The sequence below is a fragment of the Pseudorca crassidens genome, chromosome 17 (assembly GCF_039906515.1).
Source record: "Pseudorca crassidens isolate mPseCra1 chromosome 17, mPseCra1.hap1, whole genome shotgun sequence".
Classification (NCBI taxonomy): Eukaryota; Metazoa; Chordata; class Mammalia; order Artiodactyla; family Delphinidae; genus Pseudorca; species Pseudorca crassidens.
The window spans coordinates 67558516-67584551 of NC_090312.1; the positions used below are offsets into that span (position 1 = coordinate 67558516).

A 26036-nucleotide genomic window follows, 5' to 3' on the forward strand; every position below is an offset into this window, starting at 1 on the left:
AAACAATATACAATATTGTATATAAAATATTTTTTACTTTTTAAAATGCATCCATAAACTGGCAAGAAAATAAAAACAACTTGTATCCTGATTTTGGTCTCTAGTACCATTTCCCATGAAGAGAAATGAGGACTCCTTAGAGAAAGAATTGATTCAGAGGGAGGACGGGAAGGATACAAAGGGAGCCTGTGACATTTTTGTAGTTCTTGAAACCAGGGAAACTTGCAAAGATTAATGGGATCATAACAAAAAGACACAGGAGTGGAACTTCCCTGGTGGCACAGTGGTTAAGAATCCGCCTGCCAATGCAGGGGACACAGGTTCGAGCCCTGGTCCAGGAAGATCCCACATGCTGCGGAGCAACTAAACCCATGTGCCGCAACTACTGAAGCCCTTGCGCCTACAGCCCGTGGTCTGCAACAAGAGAAGCCACCACAATCAGAAGCACACGCCCCACAATGAAGAGTAGCCGCTGCTCACCACAGCTAGAGAAAGCCCATGTGCAGCAACGAAGACCCAACACAGCCAAAAGTAAATAAATAAAATAAAAAATAATAAAAAGCCAATTCTTTTTTTAAAAAAAAAAGACACAGGAGTAAGTTGAAGAGGATCTTAAGGGCTTATAAGCATCAAAAAGAATGATTATAGTTGAATGACACACATTGACTATATTAAAACCAAAAATTCCATTGTATTGAAAAAAATAAAGCTGTGGGGGAGGAGGAACTCATTTGTCGCTCTCTAAGGAAGCTGTTAAACCAAATTCTTACTGAGAAAATTGGTAAAGGGAAGAAATTAAGCATTTACCTTGGCTTTCTAGTATAAAATGTATTTTAGGAGAGCCAAATGGCTCTATTTTACAGAAGAATGCCAGCTAGTAAATATAGAAGGAATAACAGGATTAATTAAAAATTTTCATTTCACAGCCCCTAATGAAATTATTGATTTGTTTTTCAATAAATGAATGAATTGACTGTTGACTGACAGACGTTAAAAGCATTAGGAGAATGGTTGATAAGGAAATGGACCTTCATATGATGCTAAAGGAACACCACATAGACTCTTCTTGGTCACAAGCAAGGAATGTCAATGCTCCCTGCTGATCAGGTTGCTGTCCCCCCAACAGCCAAATCCCTGATGATATGGATACGCAGTTCACAACAACACTTCTGACACATGCGAGCCAAAAAATGTCCACTTCATACCTTTAGTCTGAGATAAATCCCAGTCCAAAACCTAAAATGATAAGACTTCTAGAAGAAAACAGTGGAGAATATTTTCATGACCTTGGGAAAGACAAAAGCCACAAACTATTTTTTAAAATAATAAATTGGACTTCATGAAAATTAAAACTTTATGCTCTTCAGAGGGGATCATTAAAAGAAAGAAAAGAGAAATCACATAGCAAAAATATTCACAATATACTTCGGTGACAAAGAACTTCTATCCAGAATATCTAAAGAATTCTTAAAAATCAGTAACAAGAAAATAAACCACCCAATTTTTTAAACAGGCAAAAGATTTGAACAGACTGTGCATTAAAGAAGATATATGAATGACCAAGGAGCACATGAAAAGATGCTCAACATCATTGCAAATTAAAACCACAATGAGAGGGCTTCCCTGGTGGCGCAGGGGTTGAGAGTCCACCTGCCGATGCAAGGGACACGGGTTCGTGCCCCGGTCTGGGAAGATCCCACATGCCGCAGAGCGGCTGGGCCCATGAGCCATGGCCGCTGAGCCTGCGCGTCCGGAGCCTGTGCTCCGCAACGGGAGAGGCCACAACAGTGAGAGGCCCACGTCCCGCAAAAAAACAAAACAAAAAAACCACAATGAGAAACCACTGCACACCCAGTAATGGCTAAAACCAAAGCCTGGCAATATCAAGTGTTAAAGAGAGGATGTGAAGTAACTGGACTTCTTACACACTGCTGGTGAGAATGTAAGGCACAACTAATTCAGAAAACATTTTGACAGTTTTTTCTTTTTTTAAGTTAAACGTATACTAATCATATGACCCAGTAACTCTACTCCTGGACATTTACTCAAGAGAAATGATTTGTTCACATAAAGACATGTACATGAATATTCATAGCAACTTTATTCATAATAGCATAAGCCTAAAACAATGCAAGTGTCTGTCAAAAGGTAAATGGTATTGGGGAGGAAGCACACTTTTCCTCTATCTTCTTAGATTCGGTGGCTGGGACATGCAAATTAAACTAACAAACAACAGATTAGCAGGAGGGAAAAAAAAACAGTTTATTTATGTGTGTAATGCATATACATGCAGGAGAATTCAGTGATGACTAACTCAAAGGGGTGGTTAGAATTTGAGGTTTATATATACCATCTTAAGAAACAGTGATAAATTGTGAAGAAATGGCAAGACATAGGAAAGGGGCTTTGGGCTTCTAGGGGAGGTAAATTATGAGAAGGTAAACATACGGGAAACTAACAGAAAAGTTATTTTAGTAATATTTATTGTGAAGACCCATCTTGATGTCAACTTTCTGTCTCCAGTAATAAGTGTTGTTTTTCCCTTCCTGATACAGGAGAGAGCAGGGAAGACACCTTCACAAAGGGAAATTTATGCCCTGCTTTTAGGCAGATAGGAGGGCAGAAAACTCTTTCCACATCTGCTGTTTCTCAATTGCCTTCAGATCAAAATAATCCTTATGCCAAAGTGGCATATTCTGAAGCGGCATAATCTGATCCCCTTCAATGAATAAAAAACTGTAGTACAGGCATGCCTCAGAGATATCATGGGTTCAGTTCCAGACCACCACAACAAAACAAGTCACACAAATTCTTTGGTTTCCTAGCTTATATAAAAGTTATGTTTACACTATAGTAGAAGTAGTCTAGTAAGTATTCAATAGCATTATGTCTAAAAAAGAAATGTACATCTTAATTTAAAAATGATTTATTGCTAAAAAGTGCTAACCATCCTCTGAGTCTTTAGCAAGGCATAATCTTTTGGTGGGGGAAGTGTCTGGCCTCAATGTTGACAGCTACTGACTGATCAGAATGGTGGTCGCTAAAGGTTGGCAGGGTAGTGGGGGCAATCTCTTAAAATAAGACAACAATGAAGTTTGCCACATCTTGGCATCTCACAGATTGACTGTTCCTTTCACTAACAACTTTTCTGTAGCATGCAATGCTGTTTGATAAGCATTTAACCCACAGTAGAACTTCTTTAAAAATTGCACTCAATTCTCTTAAACCCTGCCACTGCTTTATCAACTAAGTTTATGTCATATTCTAAACCGTTTGTTTTCATTTCAACAATTGTCACAGCGTCTTTACCAGGAGTAGATTCCATATCAAGAAACCATTTTCTTTCTCATCCACAAGAAGCAACTCCTCATCTGTTAAACTTTTATCATGAGATGGCAGCCACTCAGTCACATCTTCAGACTCCATCTCTAATTCTAGTTCTCTTGCTATTTCTATGATAGCTGCAATTACTTCCTCCGCTGAAGTCTTGAGCCCCTCAAAGTCATCCATGAAGGTGAGAACCAGTTCCTTCCAAACTCCTGTTGGTGTTGATATTTTGGCCTCCTCCCATGAATCACTAATATTCTTAATGGTATCTAAAATGGCAAATTCTTTCCAGAAGGTTTTCAATTTACTTTGCCCAGATCCACCAGAGGAGTCACTATGTACAGCAGCTGTAGATTTACAAAATGGATTTCTTAAATAAGAGTTGAAAGTCAAAATTACTCCTTGATTCATGGGCTGCAGAATGGATGTTGTGTTAGCAGGCATGAAAACAACATGAACCTTGTACTCTTCTATTAGAGCTCTTGGGTGACCAGGTACGTTGTCAATGAGCAGTAATATTTTAAAAGGAATCTTCTTTTCTGAGCTTAAAATATTCAAGTAAACCATGTTGTAAACAGGTGTGCTGTCATCCAGGCTTTGTTATTCCATTTATATAGAGAGGCAGAGTAGATTGAGCATAATTCTTAAGGATTATGGATTTTCGTAATGATAATGAGCATTGGTTTCACCTTAAAGTCACCAGCTGCGTTAGCCCCTAACAAGAGAGTCAGCCTGTCCTTTGAAGCTTTGAAGGCAGGCACTGACTTCTCCTCTCCAGCTATGAAAGTCCCACGTGACCTCTTCTTCCAATATAAGGCTGTTTCATCTACACTGAAAATCTGTTGTTTAATTTAGCCACCTTCATTAGTTATCTTAGCTAGATCTTCTGGATAACTTGCTGCTTCACCTTGCCCTTTTAGGTTATGGAGATGACTTCCTTCCTTAAACTTCATGAACCAACTTCTGCTAGTTTCAAACTTCTTCTGAAGCCTGCTCTCTTCTCTCAGCCTTCATAGAAATGAAGAGAGTTAGGGTCTTGCTCTGGATTAGGCTTTGGCTTAGAGGAATGTTGTAGCTGACTTGGCCTTCTTTCCAGACCACTAACACTTTCTCCATATCAGCAATAAGGCTGTTTCACTTTCTTATCATTCATGTGTTCACTGGAGTAGCGCTTTTAATTTCCTTCAAGAACTTTCCCTTTGCATTCACAACTTGACTGTTTGGTGCAAGAAACATAGCTTTGGGCCTATCTTGGTTTGCAATATGCCTTCCTCACTAAAGCTTAATCACTTCTAGCTTTTGATTTAAAGTGAGAGACGTGCAATGATTCCTTTCACTTGAACACTTAGAGGCCACTGTAGGGTTATTAATTGGCCTCATTTCAATGTTGCCACGTCACAAAGAATAGGGAGGCCTGAGGATAGGGAGAGAGATGAGGGAACAGCTGGTCAGTGGAGCAGTCAGAACACATACAACATTTATCAGTTAAGTTCACTGTCTTATATCACACAGTTCATGGCATTCCAAGCAATTCAAGGGTAACATCAAAGACCACTGATCACAGATCACCATAACAAATATAAATCATAATAAAAAAGATAGAAATACTGCAAGAATTACCAAAATGTGTCACAGAGACACAAAGTGAGCAAATGCTGTTGGGAAAATAGACTTGCCCTATGCAGGGTTGCTACAAAGCTTCAATTTGTGAAAAATGCAATATCTGCAAAGTGCAATAAAGTGAAGTACAATAGAACGAGGTATGCCTGTATAGCTTTACGATGGAATACTACTCATCAAAAAAAGAAACAAACTCTTGATACACTCAACATGGATGACTCTTAAAAGAATTATACTGAGTAAAAGAGCACAGTCTACATAATTCCATTTATATGAGATCTAGAAAAGGAAAATCTCATTTATAATGACAGAAAACAGACCACTGGATTGCCAGACCCAAGGCTGCAGGACACTGACCAGAAGGAAAACAAGGAAACTTCTGGGGGGGTAATGGAAATATTTTATATCTTGATTGCAGTATTGGTTGCACAAATATATATATTTAATTAAAACTCCTCAGACTATATACTTAAAATGGGTGTATTTTATGTAAATTATTTTTCAATAAAGTTGGTTTAAAAATATTGAAAATATTAGCAAACTGAATCCAGCGCTGCAAAAAACAAAAACTCATTGAAAACAAAACAAAAAGACTCTCATGGCCAAGTTAGTTGTCGTATGTGAATAAAAATCAGTTTAGCATTAGTTGAACAATTAATGTCATTTACCATATTAACAAATTAAAAGAGAAAAATATATGATTATCTAGAGATTGGTCATTTGGTAAAATTCAACAATCATTCATAATTTCTTTTTCTTTTTGGCCACGCTGCACAGCTTCCGGGATCTTGGTTTCCCCACCAGGGATCAAACCCAGGCTCCGGCAGTAAAAGCGCTGAGTCCTAACCACTGGGATGCCAAGGAATTCCCAACAATCATTCATAATTTTTTTAAGTTTGGTGCTCTAGGACAAAAGGGAATCCACAAAAGCCAGCAGGAAGTTTTTAGTTAGTATTAGCTATAAATATACATATAGGTGCTACCATTTTATAGCTAATGTGATTTGCTCTACAATTCAAGAAGCATTGTTCAACCTACCAAGTTCCAGATCTGGGATGCAAGGAGATATAATTTATAGATCCTGACTTCAGGGATACAAAAAATCTGGTGATAAAGTTTTAAACATAGTCATTGAAGAAACAGCCTCATTTGGAGTGAGATTTAAACATATTCATTTGATTTTTTTAATTGAAGTAATATTGACTTACAATATTATATGTTTAATTGTACAACATAGTGATTTGATATTTTTATACATTAAAAATGACACCACGATAAGTCTAGTTACCATCTGTCACCACACAGTTATTACATTATTGACTATATTCCCTGTGCTGCACAATTACATCCCCATGACTTATTAAACATATTCATTTTAAATGCAAAGCAACATATGATTAATACCAAATGGGTGATATCTTTAATTCATTGACAAATATTTATTGAGTGCAAGGCACAAGATTGGATCTGAGATACAACAATGAACAAGAGAGTTAGGAGACTTTTTTTTAATGAAATCATGTCTAGGGATTTAATTTGTCATACAGGAGAGGTAAAATTGTCTCCTTAATTATTTTTTATTCTCTACATTTTATGTTTATCATTCAAGAATTGTATTATTGAATAGGTTTTCCCCAGTGCACAGTGTCATGAAAAATTCAGCAGTTCATTAAGGGCTGGGCAAAATTTCTGATTTAGGGTATAAAATACATTATTAATAAAGACACATAAAATTGTTTTCTCAGAAAAATATTGGGAAGGGGGAAACAAAGTTGATTTTGCAACAAAATGGGGGGAGACGGGCTAAACATGAGTCAGCCTCTCATGCCAGAGCACAACCTAAAACAAGTTAAAGGAAATTTTCAGCTGCCCTGCATTGTGAATAATCACATTGTTAATCACTCAGCTTCTCTGTGCTTTGAGTCTCTTCTCTGTTGATTCACTTTGTTACAAAGCAGAAACTAACACACCATTGTAACGTAATTATACTCCAATAAAGATGTTTTTAAAAAAAAGTTAAAAAGTAAATAAATAAAATAAAATCTAAATTAAAAAAAAGAAGAACACTGGGCCCCAAGCATTTTGCATTCATCTTTCCTTCTGACTTCTGTCCTGAAGCGCTTGGGGGAAACTGCTCTCTGTAAGGTCACCAGCGACACCCTAGCTAGCCCGTGGCCTCTTTTCAGCTTAACCTCTGGCTGATTTCATAGCTGACACCCCTTTTGTTACCCCTCACCTCACTTAGGGATACTTATCTTCCCAGGTCTCCCTCTGCTTCTTCAAATACCCGTCTCAGGCTCCTCTCTCCCAGAGGAGATCTCAGGGACCCCATGGCTGCAGCCACATTAGACAATGATAGCTCCCCCCGCCCCCCCCCCCCCGCAAACCCCACCTTTCTCCTGCTTCTGCTCCAGGAAATGCCACCTGAGCGTGCCCAGAACTGAAGGTACTGTCCCTCTCTCACCAAACGCCTTCCTCAGCCTGTGCCTCGCCATTGTTAATATCATAGCTCGGAACTTCCCTCGTGGCGCAGTGGTTAGGAATCCGCCTGCCAGTGCAGGGGACACGGGTTTGAGCCCTGGTCCGGGAAGATTCCACATGCCGCGGAGCAACTAAGTCCGTGCGCCACAACTACTGAAGCCCGCATGCCAGAGCCCGTGCTCCGAACAAGAGAAGTCACCGCAATAAGAAGCCATGTACCGCAAGGAAGAGTGGCCCCCGGCTCGCTGTAACCAGAGAAAGCCTGCACGCAGCAACGAAGACCCAACGCAGCCAAAAATAAATAAATAAATTTATTTGTTAAAAAAGTCATCATCGCTCACCTGCGTGCCAAGGCACCGGCCTCAGAATCCACCCAGTGCCTCCACCTCCCTCACCACCACTAGATCCAAATGGTGTCAAATTCTGCCAAGTCTGCCCCTGAGCATCAGCTAAATCTGGGCACTCCTCACCTCCCACAGTTTCCATTAAGCCTCCAACCTCCTACCCAGACTGTTACCTAGACAGCTTGCCTAAACTGTAGCTGCTGGCCCACTCGCCCCCAGTTTCTCACCTTCACCCCATTCTGACTCCAGGGGGATCTTTTAACACAATAATCTGTTCATGTTACTTCCCTGCTTTCCTTGAATCTCTCAATGCTTCTCCAATGGTAACAGGTTAAAGTATGAATTCCATAGTATAAGATATGAGGCTTTGGGACTTCCCTCGTGGTCCAGTGGGTGGGGCTCCGTGCTCCCAGTGCAGGGGGCCCAGGTTAGATCCCTGCTCGGGGAACTAGATCCCACATGCATGCCACAACGAAGATCCTGCGTGCTGCAGGTAAGATCCGGCGCAGCCAAAATAAATTAATTAATTTTTGAAAAAAGGTATGAGGCTTAAAAAACCCTGGATTCTACCTATTTTTCAGCTTTGCTTCATGCTTCTTTTCTCCGCACTGCACCCGCACACGAAATACAAATGCACATCTACTTTCCCCATGCCCATATTATGCCAAGGCCATACTGAACTCTGTGATACTTCCCATAGTCACCTTTCTCTTTCATGCCTCAAGGGCCCTTCCCTCACATCCAGGTTTGCCAGATTTACCAAATAAAAACATAGGCGGCCCGGATAGATTTGAATTGTCCTATATGTCTAAGTATACCATGTTAACAATTTCACCTTGGTACTCACAAATAAAATTCAGGGCTGGCATTCAACTTCAAGAGCATCTCTCCATCACCAGAGCACAGAATGTGGCCTCTTGCTTTAAACATCACAGAAATGCATGTCAAAGAAATGCAGAAATGCACTCTCAGCTATGAAGATTGTTTTAATAGCTACTGTTATTCAATGCTTCATAAGTGGTTCGTATGGCCTTGTTTATCATCTCAATTCTCCTATAAGACAGGTAATGTTATCCACCTCACACCGGTCAGAATGGCCATCATTAAAAAGCCTACAGGGATGTCCCTGGTGGCACAGTGGTTAAGAATCCGCCTGCCAATGCAGGGGACATGGGTCCAAGCCCTGATCAGGGAAGATTCCACGTGCCGCAGAGCAGCTAGGCCCGTGCTCCACAACTGCTGAAGCCCGCACGCCTAGAGCCCATGCTCCGCAACAAGAGAGGTCACCGCAATGAGAAGCCTGCACACCACAACAAAGAGTGGCCCCGGCTCGCTACAACTAGAGAAAGCCCACATGCAGCAACAAAGACCCAACGCAGCCAAAAATAAATAGATAAATTAAAAAAAAAAAGTCTACAAATAATAAACGCTAGAGAGGGTGTGGAGAAAAGACAACCCTCCTACACTGTTGGTGGGAATGTAAGTTGGTGCAGCCACTATGGAAAATAGTATGGAGGTTACTCAGAAAACTAAAAATAGAACTACCGTATGATCAGGCAATTCTACTCCTGGGCATATACCCGGACAAAACTATAACTCAAAAAGATACATGCACCTCTATGTTCATAGCAGCACTGTTGACAATAGCCAAAACATGGAAATGACCTAAATGTCCACTGACAGATGAGTGGATAAAGAAGATGTTGTACATATATACAATGGAATATTACTCAGCCATAAAAAGGAATGAAATAATGCCATTTGCAGCAACATGAATGCAAATAGAGATTGTCATTCTAAGTGAAGCAAGTCAGAAAGAGAAAGACAAATACCATGTGATATCACTTATATGTGGAATCTAAAATATGACATAAATGAACCTACTTACAAAACAGAAACAGACTCACAGATGTAGAGAACAGATTTGTGGTTGCCAAGGGGGAGGGGGGTGGGGGAGGGATGGATTGGGAGTTTGGGGCTAACTACTACATATAGAATGGATAAACAACAAGGTCCTACTGTATAGCACAGGGAACTATACCCAATCTCCTGGGATAAACCATAATGGAAAAGAATTTTTAAAAAATGTATGTATGTGTATAACTGAGTCACTTTGCCATACAGCAGAGATGGGCACAACATTGTAAATCAACTATACTTCAATTTTTTAAAAATAGAGAAGAAAAAAATTAGGTAATGTTATTAAATTTCATTTTTATAGACAAGGAAACTAAGGCACAGAGAAGTTACAGAATTTGGCCAAGGTAATATAATAAGTGGGAGAGCACCAGAATTTGAAGCTAAATAGTCTCACAGCAGAGCCCACATGATTAAGCTTTGCGTTTTCACAGCTACTTCTGTCTGCATAGTACTTTGCAATTCTCTTTTCTTTCCCTCATGTGATGTCTTAGAAAAAGATAATATGACCAAGACTCATGTACCACCATCCACAAGAAATACAAAACAAATAAAGCTGAAACCCCCAGTAGCATTCCCTTCACCTAGTAAACACCATGTTTAGTTGGTCCCAATCCTTCCAATTTGTGTATATGTGGCATACAAGGTATAATATTATTCCATATTTTAACATATTATCACATGGTATGTATTCATCAACAATTTGCATTTTCCCCTCCTATTGTATTTTTGAGACTTATCTATGTTGATACATGTAGTCTTATTTATTCATTTTCACTGCTGTATAACTCTTCATTGAATGACTATGTCACAGCTTATTCCTTCATTTCCTTGTTAATGGATATTGTTGACAATTCTGGATTTTTTCTCTTGTTTTGGCTTTCATTTTATGTTTTATTTTTATTTATTTATTTATTTTTGTTTGGTTGGTTCTGTTTGCTTTGATTTTTATTGGCTAGAAGCAAAAGCTACTTGTTATAGATGGCTCCTCAGGCAAGAATTTCTCTTCAGTAAGAACTTAAGAAAGGGATTTCTCTTAAGAGTGAGTATGTGCATTATTATATTGGAAGTCTAGCTAACAGAGTGAAACAAGAAAAAGAAAAGGCACAAGAGTTAGAAAGGAAGAAACTAAACTGCCAGTATTTACAGTCAATCTAGTTGACTATGGAGAAAATCCAAAATGTAATAAGAGAGTTCAACAAAAGTGGCTAGATATTAACTCAGTGTTTTCAAGTCTGTTATATTCTTATACTATAGACAAAAATAATTAGAAATATAAATTTTAAAAATAATTTGGAATAAATTTTACAAAAGATGTGTAGGGCCTTTAGTGAAGAAAATCATAAAAAATTATATGATGCATTATAGACCCAAATAAAGAGATATACTATATTCATGAATGGAAAGACTCAGTAATATAAGGATGTTAGTTTCCCTCAAAGTAATGTGTACATTCATTGCAATTCCAATCATAATCCCAACAGATCTCGGAGAAAATATTTGCAATGCATTTATCCGACAAAGAATGTGTATCTGGAATATATAAAGGATCATATAAGATGGACATAGTGTTGTAGGTAAATTATACTTTAAAATCAAATAAACTAGGAAAAAGAGATCAGATTTGTGGTTATCAGAGGTGAGGGGACAGGAAGAGAGGGAAGTGAATGAAGGCAATCAAAAGGTACAAACTTCCAGGTATAAGGTAAATAAGTGCTAGGGATGTAATGTACAACATGATAAATATAACACTGCTGTATATTATATATGAAAGTTGTTAAGAGAGTAGAGTTCTCATCACAAGCAAAGAAATATTTGTATCTATTTGAAATGATGGATGTTCACTAAACTTCTTGTGGTCATCATTTCATGATGTATGTGAGTCAAATCATTATGCTGAACGTATTATAAAGTGCTATATGTCAATTATATCTCAATAAAATTGGGGGAAATTTTAATTAAAAAAAGAATCACAAAAGACAAAGTAAAAAAAAAACAAATAAAACCGTAAGAATATAGGCAATATATTTGGTGGTTTAAAAATATGTCCACACTTCTCTGGTGGCACAGTGGTTAAGAATCTGCCTGCCAATGCAGGGGACACGGGTTCGAGCCCTGGTCCGGGAACATCCCACATGCCGTGGAGCAACTAAGCCCAAGCGCCACAACTACTGAGCCTGCGCTCTAGAACCCACGAGCCACAACTACTGAAGCCCACATGCCACAACTACTGAAGCCCACGTGCCTAGAGCCCGTGCTCCACAACAAGAGAAGCCACCTCAGTGAGAAGCCCGCACACTGCAAGGAAGAGTAACTCCCACTCTCTGCAACAAGAGAGAGCCCGTGCGCAGCAATGAAGACCCAAAGCAGCCAAAAAAAAAAAAAAAGTCCACAAATTCTGTCCATACTCCCTTCAAAAGATAGAGCTAATTTCCTTCTCCTCGAGTGTGAGTTGAGTTTGGTAACTCACTTCCAACAAATAGAATAAGATGGGAATGATGGGAAGCGTGTGTGTGATTTCTATGACTATGTGTGACTTTTACGTCCTAAAAGGCATCATGACTTTCTCTTTGCTCTTTCTTGGATTACTTGATCTGGAAGATGCTAACCACCATGTTATGAGGACACTCAAGCAGCCCTAGGGAATGGTCCTTGTGGCAAGGAATGGAGGTCTCCATCCAATAGCCATATGGATGACCCATCTTGGAAGCAAATTCTCCAGCCCCAGTCAAATCTTCAGACGACCAAAGTCCCAGCTGACTTCCTGACTGCAACTTCATGAGAGATCCTGACAGAACAACCTAGCTAAGCCACTCCCAGATTTCTGACACTCAGAGATTATGAGTTAATAAATGCTTCCTGTTTTAAGCTGCTGTGTCTAGGAATTATCTATTATTATGCAATAATAGATAACTAGTAATTATGCAATAATAGATAACTAGTACATGAAGTTATACAGTAATAGCATAGTGACTACAAACCCAAATGCCAAGTCTGACTGTCTAGATTCCAATTCTGGCTTCACCATTAACTAACTATGTGACTATGGGAAGTGACTAGCCATGTAACGACCTCAGTTTACTCATCTGTAAAGTGGAGATAGTAACAGCATTCCACATAGGACCACTGTGAGGATTAAGTGAGTTGATACAGTAAAGCACTTAGAAGAATATCTGGCACACAGGAAGCATTCGGGAAGTGTTAGCTGCTGGTATCAATTTACAAAAGAGTAAATCTGAACGTAAATTGGATGATCAACCTCACCAGAAATTAGTGAAACAAAATAAAACCACAATGAGACTTATTTGTTCCCCATAAAATCAGCAAAAAGCATAAACCCTTAGCTTGAGTGATGCTAAAATGGGCATCCTCACTGCATGATAATTTACCAACATGTCTGTCTCTGATATGAGACATTTTTTGCAAACATGTTATACTTCAATTCAAAAATTTAAATAAATAACACAATACACACAAAAAGCCAATCCTCACCCTCACTCTACCCTTACCCCCAGAAAATGCTCTGTTAATATCAAATATCGGCAAAGATGTGGAACACAAAACTCTCATACCTTGCTGGTGAGAGTATAAATTGGTACAGCTATTTTAGAGAGCAATTTGGCAATACTAGAAAAGTTGAAAATTCACAAGTAAGGTTTTACCTGAGTAATAGGACACAGACTTTCACTATCCATTTTTTTGTATCTTCTTTAAACTTTCGTTCCTGTTAAGATGTCGAAGTGGGGGAGAAGGGAAGCATTCAACCCAGTCATAAAATTCTGTGACCCTGGACCCATTTATATTCTTAAGAAGTCTAACGTAACAGAGAGAAATGATCACTCTGCTTCCAGCCTCAGGGACAGCATGTAAAACATGCCTGGCATGCTGAGCACTCTGTTATGTGCCTCTGAAAAGGAGAATTCCTAGATAAACGGTAATCAGGGTTTTTTTTTTTAAAAAGCAGAAGGACTCAAAACCTGAAAAGGAATTAAGAATGAGTTGTATTAGGAGTAGGAAAGAGAGTGGGAGAGGGGATTGTCTTACAAGTAATCCAGTACTTAAAAAAATTTCTTTTATTGTGGTAAAACATATATAATACAAAATTTGCCATTCTAACCATTTTTTAAGTATACAGTTCAGTGGCATTAAGTATACTCGCAATGCTGTGCAACCGTCACTACTATTTCCAAAATTTTTCATCACTCCAAACAGAAACTCTAAAACAATAACCATTAAATAATAACTCTTCCTCCTTACTCCCCTCTAGTAACCTCTGTTCTACTTTCTGTTTCTATGAATTTAATTACTCTAAGTACCTCATATAAGTAGAATCATACAATATTCGTCTTTCTAGGTCCAGCTTATTTCATTTAGCACTTTATTTTTAAGGTTCATCCATGTATTCAAAGGCACACTCAGAACTTCATCCCTCTTTATGGGTGAATAATATTTCATTGTATGTGTATACCACATTTTGTTTATCCACTAATCTATTGATGAACACTTGAGTTGTTTCCACCTTTTGGCTATCATGAATAATGCTGCCGTCGACATTGGTGTACAAGTATCTGTTTGAGTCACCTGAAGTAAAGTTGGCTGTAAGTTCCAACATCCACCCCTAAGTTCACAAAGTAAAGGCAGATGTGAGCCTGGAAGGTGCTCAAGGGATTCGGATTTATTCATTCAGTTTGGTCTTTTATTTTTTTAAAGAAGATGCTGGGGGTAGGAGTTTTAGTAATTTATTTATTTATTTTTGCTGTGTTGGGTCTTCGTTTCTGTGTGAGGGCTTTCTCTAGTTGTAGCAAGCGGGGGCCACTCTTCATTGCGGTGCGCGGGCCTCTCACTGTCACGGCCTCTCTTGTTGCGGAACACAGGCTCCAGACGCGCAGGCTCAGTAGTTGTGGCTCCCTGGCCTAGTTGCTCCACGGCATATGGGATCCTCCCAGACCAGGGCTCGAACCCGTGTCCCCTGCATTAGCAGGCAGATTCTCAACCACTGCGCCACCAGGAAAGCCCCAGTTTGGTCAGTCTTGCAACAACTATTTGGAGCACCTCAGTGCAAGAAACAGTGATTCAAAAGTGGGAAGAAAAAACAAACAAACAAAATAAAAACAAAAAGAAACACTGTTTCCTCCTCTCAAAGAGCTTACTCCCTAGGTGTTCAACAGCAAAAATGGTTTAACAGTGAAAAGTGTTGTGATATAACAACCAAATTGAGGGTCAGGATGTCCAGGGGTAGTGAATTTTAAGCCAAGACCTGAAGGCTGAGAAAAGACAAAGAGAAGCAAAGAGGAGGTAAAAATGTTTCAGACAATAGGAATAGGAATTGTCCAAGTAGGACAATAGACAATAGGAATACCATGTATGAACCAGAAGGTAGAGAGAGATGGTTCTTCAGAAGACCATTCAAAGGCTCATTATGACTAAACACTGAGAACGAAGAGTAGTGGTGGAAGAGATTACAGGAACAGCAAATGTCAGATCAAAATTAATGGCTTAGGTGAACGGAAAAGCATTGCAGGGCTTGAAGGTAGGAGCACGAGAATCTGATTCATAATGTGGAGATGACTCTGAGAGCTTAGCACCAGGGGAAGATGTGGCTGCACATCTGGCTTTGGCAAGCAGGTCACAGTGATTTCATTCCCCTTTTTCAGGACTGGCCTGCAGTGGATGTGTGACCAAGTTCTGCCAAGGAGACATAAGGCCAAGTCTCATGAGGAGCTTCTGAGAAGTATTTCCTTCCTCTTGTGGGAGGGGGGGTGGGGACAAAGATATGTTCCTGCCGGAATTCCATCATGAAGAACATTGCAAAAGCCCAAATCAAGGGACATTATGGGAACAACTGACCTATATCCAGGGATCATCTGGGAACAAGCATGAAGATGAAAACTAACATGCTGAGGAAGGTGGAATGGAATGATGGAAATCATCTGGGTTCCTGACAACGGTGTTTTGCTTCTAATTAACCAATCCTGGATCTAACTTCAGCCAGAACTTATGTGGTTTATGGTTGAGCCAGTCCCAAGCTTTTTTTATTTCATACCACATACTAAAAAGTGATGTTCATATGATACACTTGGGTAAGCAGATGAGGATGCTCATGGCTAGAGGTAACTGTCCCCAGGGGCTCCCGGCCACCTCAGGCTCTCACCTGGTTGCCCCAAGGACTAAGTGGGTCAATATCTCAGAGCACCTGGAACACACCTGCTGCGCACAATGGTGCTAGGCACACTGGTTGGCAAACACTGGCTTAAGCCACTGTTAGTTGGGCTTTTGTTCCTTGCAGCTCAAAGCATCCTACTATCTGACTAATGACTAATTCCAAGCATTATCCACTTAGCCACCCAACATAAAAACCCAGGAGTCATCCTGCACTCATTCCTGTCCTTCATCCCCACTTCCCTTATGTTTGTCCTGATGCCTCCTTGAAATCTCCATGTTCTGCCCCTCACTTCATCCCCGCTGCTGTAGCCTTCATTTGGGTTACCACAGTAGACTCAAACACCCGACCTCTAATCTCAATGGTCTTTCATCCATTCTAACATGGCCAATGACTGCTCTAAAATACAGGTTACCACTCTCCTTTAACTCATTGCTGGAGTTCATCAATCCCAGTCTTATGTCATGATCATTTGTGATGAGGGCAACAGATAATTTGTTAAGCTAAGAGGGGGAATATTAAAGTATGCTGCTGATTTGCTATTTAACATAAATTAGAATATATCCAAATTTGTCCCAATGATGGTATTTGTTTTACATTCTGAGTGTTAGGAGTTACTGGAAGAGCCCTGAGAATTTCTGAAGCAACTATTTATCCTCCCATCTGGGGAGGATAAATGGAAGCGGGCATGGAGGGGAGATGAAGAGAATGATTTTAACCTTGAAAAAAGGAGCACTTCCTGTGGGATAGGAGTGAAAAAGAAAAAGGATGGATAAATATCCAAAGACTTGAAAGAATTGGAAACATCTAAACTTAGGAAGCCTTAATCTTTTCAGGAAAATAAAAGACATCTTTATTTGGGTCAAGAGAAGGTGTACTGGATATCTTGCCTGACCTTCAACCTTCTCTACCCTACTCTGAGCCTGGGAGGCTGAACTGTATGAGCTCTGTCAACGACACCCTTGCCTCCACATCAGGATGTGATCAGCCAATGGGAGACCTTGACAGGAGTTGAAGGGATGGAGTAGATTGACGTTGGTTGTATTTCCCCCAGCTCCCTCCCTGCCAGTTACCATGAGTTGGCCATGTACCTGCACCCGAGGCCACAAATGTTGCCAGGCTGCTTCTCCATGTAACTGCCCTCCCAATGTTCTGATAACCATTCCCCCCTGTTGTACCTTCAGGACTACGGTGGTAATAGCTCCCCTGCTGTCGCTACCTCTTGAGATACTGCACAATCCCCCACTGGTTTTCTTAAATCTTGCACATATCTTTATAAAAATCCTCTTATTAAACTCTCAAATTTGCTTTGAGAGTATTATCTGTTTTTGCTGGGACCCCAGTGATTTCAAATCACAGAATGGGGTATGGGTCGGGCTGGAGGAGAACAGAAAGTTTTGAAATAGTCATAATGAAGAATTTTATTGGCATCTACTAAGCAAACCTATGAGTGCATGACACATAAGCACCCATGCTCCCCCATCTTTCGGGATGGAAAATATTTAAGAAATTAGTGATTTTTTGGACTGAAATTACCAATTACCCATAAAATTAATTTTTATAATTATTAATCAATATTATTATTCACGTAATCTTATTATACTAATGGCCACCAAATGATCAATCCTTTTCACTGTGCATCTACTGAAGTTAGCTGTGATGACACACTTAACTTCTCTGGTTTTGTTTCTTCATCTGTAAGTAGATAATCTCTAAGTTCCTTTAAGACTTCAGAATTCTGTGATGATACGATGACAATATTGAACCCAGGAATAAACAAAAACAGGAGAGAGAGAGGAAAAAGAAGTAGAGGTGGCAAGCAGAAGCCAAGAGCATATTCCTCTTGTACATCCATGAATGTGCTGACAGCCTCAACCATGAAGAGTTTCTCTTCTCTAAATGTGACAGCACGTGACATGCATCACTCCATCACATGATTTATGCCACTCTCTCATCTCTGAACGTAGTATAGATATCAGTTTACCCTTGCCTCTATGCCTCACCATCCAGCCACAAGCTCGTCAAAAGTTAGGACTACTGGTCTTCGCTGGTGGTGCAGTGGTTGAGAGTCCGCCTGCCGATGCCGGGGACGTGGGTTCGTGCCCCGGTCCGGGAAGATCCCACATGCCGCGGAGCGGCTGGGCCCGTGAGCCATGGCCGCTGAGCCTGCGCGTCCGGAGCCTGTGCTCCGCAACGGGAGAGGCCACAACAGTGAGAGGCCCGCGTACCGAAAAAAAATAAATAAACAAGAGGAAGAAGGAAGCTACAATGTATTTTATGTCCTAACTTCAGAAATCACACAGTCTCATTTCTACCATCTTGTTGGTTAGAAGTGAGTCATCAGATCCAGCCCACACTCAACGGAGAGGAGTTAAGCTCCACCTCTTGAAGCACAGAGTATCAAAGAATTTGTGGGCATATTTTTAAACACTGTATAGAGCCTCCCCAATTATTGATTCTATATGGGTGTCTATCTATTGACTAGGCTTTCTTTCAATTCTGTAGAATTAAAAGTTAAGATGTAATGAGGCATACGTTCTTGTCTGCAGCAATGCAAACGAATTTTGCCAATAGAGATAAAATTGATTTCCATCCTACAAAAAGGATGAGCCCCAAATATTTCACTTTATTGCCCTATAGAATATTAGCCAGATTTGGATCCAGTAGTAAATTCATTTCAGCATTCCTCATTACCTATGCATGTCGGTTCTTCAAATTCCCTTTAAACTGGTTACAACATCTTACTTGTTCTCCCATTAATGAATGAGCTGAATAAAACCTCTGACATATTTATTTTACATTTGCATAAAATCCATGTCTCTTAACCTTTTGAAAATTATACTTTAGTATTATGATTCATGTATCTATACTGTTCTTCCTGTCAAAATTAGGTGTGGTGGGGCAGAGACTGGAACACTCTCAACACAGCATTACACAGAACAATGTAAAATGAGGACATTACCCTGGCCAAGAGGTTACAAAAGTCCAAGTTCCTCTATTGCTAATCTTAATATCATGTGTAGCACCTATCCAGAGCTGTGCAAACTATCAGAGCTCATCAGATATTTGGGATGGTAGAAGTGATGAGAAAGAAAATACGAGGAACTTCCCTGCTGGTCCAGTGGGTAAGACTCTGTGTTCCTAATGCAGGAGGCCCAGGTTCGATGCCTGGTTGGGGAACTAGATCCCACATGCATGCTGCAACTAAGAAGCCCTCATGCCGCAACTAAGAAGCCCTCATGCCGCACCTAAATATCCCGTATGCCGCAACTAAACATGCCACAAGGAAGATCCCATGTGCCGCAACTAAGACCCAGCGCAACCTAAATAAATTAATTAATTTAAAAAAAAATAAAATAAAATACGATACCCATCTCAGGGTCTCAAGTTCTGAGAGGAAAAATAATTTACCAACACTGTTGTTTTGTCTATAATTTACTTTCAAATGCTTCAGCATAAATGGGGTAAAGTACGAGTATTCGTTTTCACTATACCCAAGAAGCAATGGATTGTCTTATTAGGCATATGAACTCAGGGTGGTAAGCTAACATGGCAGCAAAAGGATACGCTCCAATATAGAGACTATCAGAGCTTCTGCAATCGTTTTCTCGATCAATTACAGAATGTGACTTACTAGCAAAGTGGGGTTATAAATGGTTTTTCAGTGGTGAAACTAGTGGTTCAAGAACTAGTTCACAGGCTTTTCCATCCATGTGTGACCAGGGCATAGAAATCCAGCAAGCCCTGGTATTCATACCCTTAGAAATGGTGCATGATTCCTGAATGAATAGTCCCAAATTTAGCCACCAATTAAGAAGATTTTTGGTCATCTGACTTCAGTTAGCCAATGAGCTGGATCCTGTCCCTAGACGGTTGTCGCATTTACCGCAAGATGCTGTTGGAAGACCTAAAAGAACAGGGGCACAGAGCACAGAATGTATAAATGACTCTTTTGGGCCCACTATTTTTGCTGCTCGCGGGCCTCTCACTGTTGTGGCCTCTCCCGTTGCAAAGCACAGGCTCCGGACACGCAGGCTCAGCCGCTCCGTGGCATGTGGGATCTTCTTGGACCGGGGCACGAACCCATGTCCCCTGCATCGGCAGGCAGACTCTCAACCACTGCACCACCAGGGAAGCCCCGGGTCCACTTATTAATAAATATCTCTGTGTAACTGAAATTGGTCTAAAATTTGCTATCATTATAAACTGACAGAAAAGCTGAAAGGAGACATAGACCCATTACTATCAGTGATTTTTGGAAGCTACTGCTATTTATCCAAAAGAATCTAATTGACTTAGGTGAATTCACATCTGGTAAGTGGCAAAAACTAATCAAAATCATATTCGTCTGACATCAAAGTCTATGCTTGTTCCTCGACATTACACTGCCTCTTGGAATTATTGCTTTTAGCTGGTTTTATTATTGCTATTAACTTTTACTAGCTATTATTTGTGAACATTTCTGGATAACCAGATTTTCATTTTGTACAAGCTCAATATATGAAAATCTGGGTTTTTCAAAAAAATAAATGGTATAGTGAGAATTTGAGATTTTTCATTTTGCAAAAGGTCTAACAAGTTGATTCCTTTCAAAAGGAAGCTTTTTGGGTTCATTTAAAATGTGATTTAACTTATGAAAAATTAATGTAAAGAGAATATGAGCAAAGATAAAGAAGTGAGGGCAGGATGTTCAAGGAAGAATGAGTAATCCAATTTGGCTGGAATGGAATGTATATGCTGGGAAGTACTAGAGATAAGCCTGCAAAGGTAATTTTATTATGATTACTTATATATAATATTCACATGTAACTGTGTCTTATTAGGCTACATCTGCTCAGTCTCAGAAGTGTCTAATCAAAAACACAGACACAGATCCAATTAAGAATGTATCGATGGGCTTCCCTGGTGGCACAGTGGTTGAGAGTCCGCCTGCCGCTGCAGGGGACACGGGTTCGTGCCCCGGTCCGGGAGGGTCCCGCATGCCGCGGAGCGGCTGGGACCGTGAGCCATGGCCGCTGAGCCTGCGCATCCGGAGCCTGTGCTCTGCAGCGGGAGAGGCCGCAGCAGTGAGAGGCCCGGGTACCACACACACACAAAAAAAGAATGTATCGATGAGTAATGTAGAATTTTAAAAAATGCTTTATTGCTATAACTTAGATATTATAAAAGGCACATATCTTAATTGTACAGATCTAAGATTTTAAAATATGTTTACCTCATTTTCTTCTCTCCTCTACCACTACCCGTATTTAGGATGTGGCCAAAGAGGCAGGTAGCCCTGGCGTCGTCAGCGGCTGTCTTGTAATGGCTAGCCTTAAGAGGAAGACATGACAACAGAAGCTGGAAAAACAGGAATCTGGGTCCTTGGTGACATCACTGAGCCACTAGATCAGACCAACCCTGAAGCTTACCCTACTATTTGCATAGGTCAATAAACCTACTTTATTATTTAAGCCAGTTTGAATTGGGTTTTGTGTTACTTAGAACTGAACACATCCTGACACAGAAAGGCAAGGGCATTCATCCTAGATAATAGGAGCAGTGAGAGCAAAGGTAGAGAGGAATGAAACAGCTCGACCCTTAGAGGAACTGCAGGCAGGTCAGCATCTGAGCATGAAACAGGAGGAGGAAGGTGTAAACAATGAAATTTGCCCAACATCAAGCCATCAGCCACTACAGTCTCCCACAGCTGCATGTCCTGAGGGAAATTCAGGCCAGAGAACAGGACGCTGGCCCTAGATAGTTAAGATGCATATCAAAGGAATAATTTCAAGGAGCCCAACTCTTACATCTTTCCATACATGGAAAAGCACTAAAATCATTAACTTGAGGGCTTCCCTGGTGGCGCAGTGGTTGAGAGTCCGCCTGCCGATGCAGGGGACACTGACTACCCAACAGGTAGTAGGGAAGATGGAATTTTTTGCACAAAGCAATAACTTGCTTCAATTTTTTTATTTTAGATAGGTCACTAGAGGATTAGAAATGGTTGAGACTAGGGACTTCCCGGATGAGACTAGGGACTTCCCTGGTGTGTCCAGTGGGTAAGACTCCACGTTCCTTATGCCAGGGGCCCAGGTTCAATCCCTGGTCAGGGAACTAGAGCCCGCACGCATGCTGCAACTAAGAAGTCCGCGTGCTGCAACAAAGATCCTGCGTGCCACAACTAAGACCCGGTGCAGCCAAAATAAAATTTTTTTTTAATCTTCATTTAAAAAAAGAAATGGATGAGACTAAAGGCTGAGAAATGGATTAGGCCAGGAAAGAAATTGTGAAAACCTAAACAAAGCCAGTGAGAGTAGGTTAGGGGACAAATATAAGTGAGATTTCAGAAGTTGAATCCACATAGCTAGGTCACCAGTTGGATGTAAGGAGTGAGGGTGAGGGAGGAATCAGGGCTGATGCCCATCTTTCTAGCTTGAGCTACTGGCAGTCAGTGAAAGCATTCACTGAAATGGGGAACAGAGACTAATGAGTTCCATTTTTGGCATATTGAGTTTCAGGGGCTGTGGGATGTGCACATGTGGTTTGGCAGGTACACCAAAATCTGTCCCACATGGTACTTTTAAACTTTTAAAATCAATTGCCAACATTCTGTGATTAAATTTTTTGCATAAAAATTCAAATTTATACTTTCTCCTGAAATATCAGAAGATCTGAATAATTTGGGCCGGGATTCTCATATGATGATGTCGGGGAGGAAGAAATTTTCCTCTACTCTTCTAGGTTTTTCTGGCTGGTCTGAGAGTTACATTGACATGAGACAGATTAACAAGAGAAAAATCACACAAAAGTTTAACAACATGTATACATGTGAGAGACCCAGGAAAACTGAGTAACTCACCAAAATGGCTGAAACCTCACTTTAAATACTGTTTTCAGCTAAAGACAAAAGAGGATGTTAGGGATAGTGGTTTGGGAACTTGAAGGGGAGAAAGGCAACTGACATGGAGATGAAAAAGCAAATGCTTGGTAAACAAATGTTTTCCGGAATATGCAGGGACAGTGGGACACAGAGAGGAATTTTAACAAACAGACTTTGCTAGATTCCTCCCCGTCTACACACCTAGGTCATCTGTATAGTTATCTACGGTGATGGTTCCCTTCCTGGAACAGGTCCTCTATCCACATTTTTCAGGCAGTTAGGGGGAAGGTCAAAGTTTCTTCTTGAGTTCTTTGGAATTTGATTGTTTTCAGCCTGAAACAATCTGCATATCAAAGAGACATTTTGGGGTGGCAAATTTTGTTCCCCTACAGTGAATTTTTTTTTAATACAGCAGGTTCTTATTAGTTATCTATTTTATACCTATTAGCGTATACATATCAATCCCAATCTCCCAGTTCATCCCACCAGCATCCCCTCACTCACCCCCTTGGTGTCCATACGTTTGTTCTCTACATCTCTCTACAGTAAATTCACAATGTCCTCAAGTGCTTCTATTCGCCATAATCACACCCCTCCCCGTTATCTTACACGCAGCAGGCTCTATCTGGTCTGATCTGGGATCTGAATTTGCAACCCCTCTTATCGATGCAATTGATGTCAGAGAAGTAAGTATCCTATGAATGAAGTTCCCATCATTCCCGGGTGCCTCACTTTCTAGGTGCGTTTCTAGTAGCATCTGGAGCCCCTGCTACGACCAACCACTCTTTCCTTCTGTAGCTGGGCTTGAAGCTTCAACTATGTCCCCAAAGGGGTGCCTGGTTTCCAGGTGCCACTGCCTGTAAGTTCTGAGCATTTGCCCCTTCCTTTGTCTTTTTTGCCCTTGTCCCTTCCAATACCAGAGGGGTAGGCCTCCATCAGACCAGGAAAGGAAGGGTCAGAAATCCATCAGCCTAGTCAGGGCAAACTAGGCTAAATTGGAGGAAGCTAGTTACCGCCTTCCAGATACATCTGCTTATGCAGGGCTGCCACCAGTGCTTTTATAAAATTGTAATAGAGGCAGTTATGTCACAAGTCTACTTTCTTTTCTTAGCCCCTCTTATCTGCCCCCCCGACACACACACTCACATGTACATGTTCACGTGGTATCCTCCAACTGGTCAAAATTGTCCTTCTACCCAAATCTCCTTCCCTGCTCTGAAATAATCTTCTCTCCCCAACTATATTACCAAGTCATTTCCTTTTTCTTTTTCTGCACATTCAGCCTCTCTAAACAGCTGTATGAGTAAATTTTACTCAGACAGTAGTTGAACTTGAAAAACTCAGGCATTTGAATTGAGAAGTGAGTAAAATTGAACCCTGCTGAAGATTCTGGCATTACGAGGGAGAAGCTTCCTAAACGACATGACGAGCGGGAAATATGTGTGCACTGGGGCATCTATAGTCAAATGCGTTTCTGAGCAGTCACTGAAGAATTTTTTAAGAGGTCACTCTCAGTGGGGCTCAGGAGCAAAACTGCTGAGTTCCCGACTGCTGGAGTTGTGCTGGGTACCTGCACACAGAAGCTTGGCACGCATGCACGTACTTTATGTCTGAAAGCATGCTGTTCTCATTAGCAGTAATGTCCATGCCTGCTCATGAACACTAAGGAAATAGAAGCCCTTTACTTCCTTTCCCTGGAATTATTGCTTCCTCTCTTGGCTTTCAGAATTATAATTGAATCTTATACAGGAAAATGTGTCTTCCGCACACTGGCCACATTCATGCTTATATTTAGAACAGACCCTCTCCTTTTCTCTATTACCCATAATATCTTATAGAGCTTGTGTATTTTTTCTTTTTTGGCCGCACCACGTGGCCTGCGGGATCTTAGTTCCCCAGCCAGGGATTGAACCCAGACCCCAGCGGTGAAAACGCCCAAGTCCCAACCACTGGACTGCCAGGGAATTCGCAGGTCTTGTGTATTCTTAAAAGGACATTTCTAACAGAACTGGTGGTGGTGATTATGTTTTGGAGATGGTGATGGTGCTGTGATTTAGCTTCATTAGCAACAATATTTTAAAAAATGTTAAAATAACGATAATAAAACCTAAATCCCACCACCGTCACATATTTCCATTTTTTTCCTATAGCTTCATTCAGTGTGTCCATATTAAAGTCTTTCATATTTTTTATACTCTTACTATCTTTTTTTTTTTTTTGGATAGAAAATTCTTACTTTACTTCATCAACAAAGAAGGTGAGGGGACTTCCCTGGTGGCACAGTGGTTAAGAATCAGCCTGCCAATGCAGGGGACACGGGTTCGAGCCCTGGTCCTGGAAGATCCCACATGCCGCGTAGCTACTAAGCCCGTGTGCCACAACTACTGAGCCTGCTCTCTAGAGCCCGTGAGGCACAACTACTGAGCCCGTGTGCCACAACTACTGAAGCCTGCACGCGTAGAGCCGGTGCTCCAAAACAAGAGAAGCCGCCGCAGTGAGACGTCCGCGCACCGCAACGAAGGGTAGCCCCTGCTCACCGCAACTAGAGAAAGCCCACACGCAGCAACGAAGACCCAACACAGCCAAAAATAAATAAATAAATTTATAAAAAAAGAAAAAAAGCAAAGAAGGTGAGGATGAAACCAAACACGTGGAACTTTGTGAATTTTCAATGTGACAGTATTCGTATCTATTTTACTAAGAAACAGGAAATCCATGTGCGTGATGTAACCACTGGAACACGTGTCCACAGGCAGCTTCTCATATTTTTTCTGCTTTGTCACCACCACACTGGTGGGCGTACCTTTACTTCTTCACCGGAATGGAAATCAGGTTACCAGAAAGCTCTCAGGAGAAGCTTAAATTCTGTCTCGTTTAACAGAGGTGACTTGGAGACTCTCCAGGCTTGGTTTATTTATATGGAGATATGGAAGGGTCTAGAAAGTAGCATTCTCAACTTTGAAGGGACAAGGAGTCCGTTCCACTCTGCTGACATGAACTCCCGCCTCCCCCTGAGTGGTGAGATCACCCAGAGAGCTGGGAGAATCAGCGTCAGGCAAAAAGCCTGCTGACCACCGGAAGAGCCGACCTCCCCATTCCAGCTCCAAGCCGGCCTTCTCCTGTTTATTTTTGCACTGCAGCGGCTGGTGGCTGTGGCCTGGAACTGACACAGCATCATGGCGGCCGCCCGCATACGGACTGCCGGAGACATGCAGACGCGAAGGCAGTCAGCACAGAGCTAGGGGTTTCAGCTCTTTCTTGTACTTGTCTTTTGTCTGTCTCCTTTGGTAATCACTGCTGCTGTGACCTGAATAGGTCCTCATGC

General features: G+C 41.0%; 1 protein-coding gene across 2 annotated transcripts in view; it reads right to left on the reverse strand.

Moving 5' to 3' along the window:
* Positions 1 to 2086: 2086 nt before the first annotated feature.
* LY96 (lymphocyte antigen 96) overlaps positions 2087 to 26036 on the reverse strand; it is a 75812-nt gene continuing 51862 nt past the window's right edge. The window contains exons 4-6 of one of the 2 annotated variants that reach the window (XR_010936458.1): positions 19607 to 19756; positions 5986 to 6051; positions 2087 to 4741 (exon numbers count right to left, since the gene is read on the reverse strand). The gene's annotated coding sequence lies outside the window, so the exon portion shown is untranslated. The remainder of the gene's footprint in view (positions 4742 to 5985; positions 6052 to 19606; positions 19757 to 26036) is intronic. The other variant, XR_010936459.1, reaches the window with a different exon arrangement.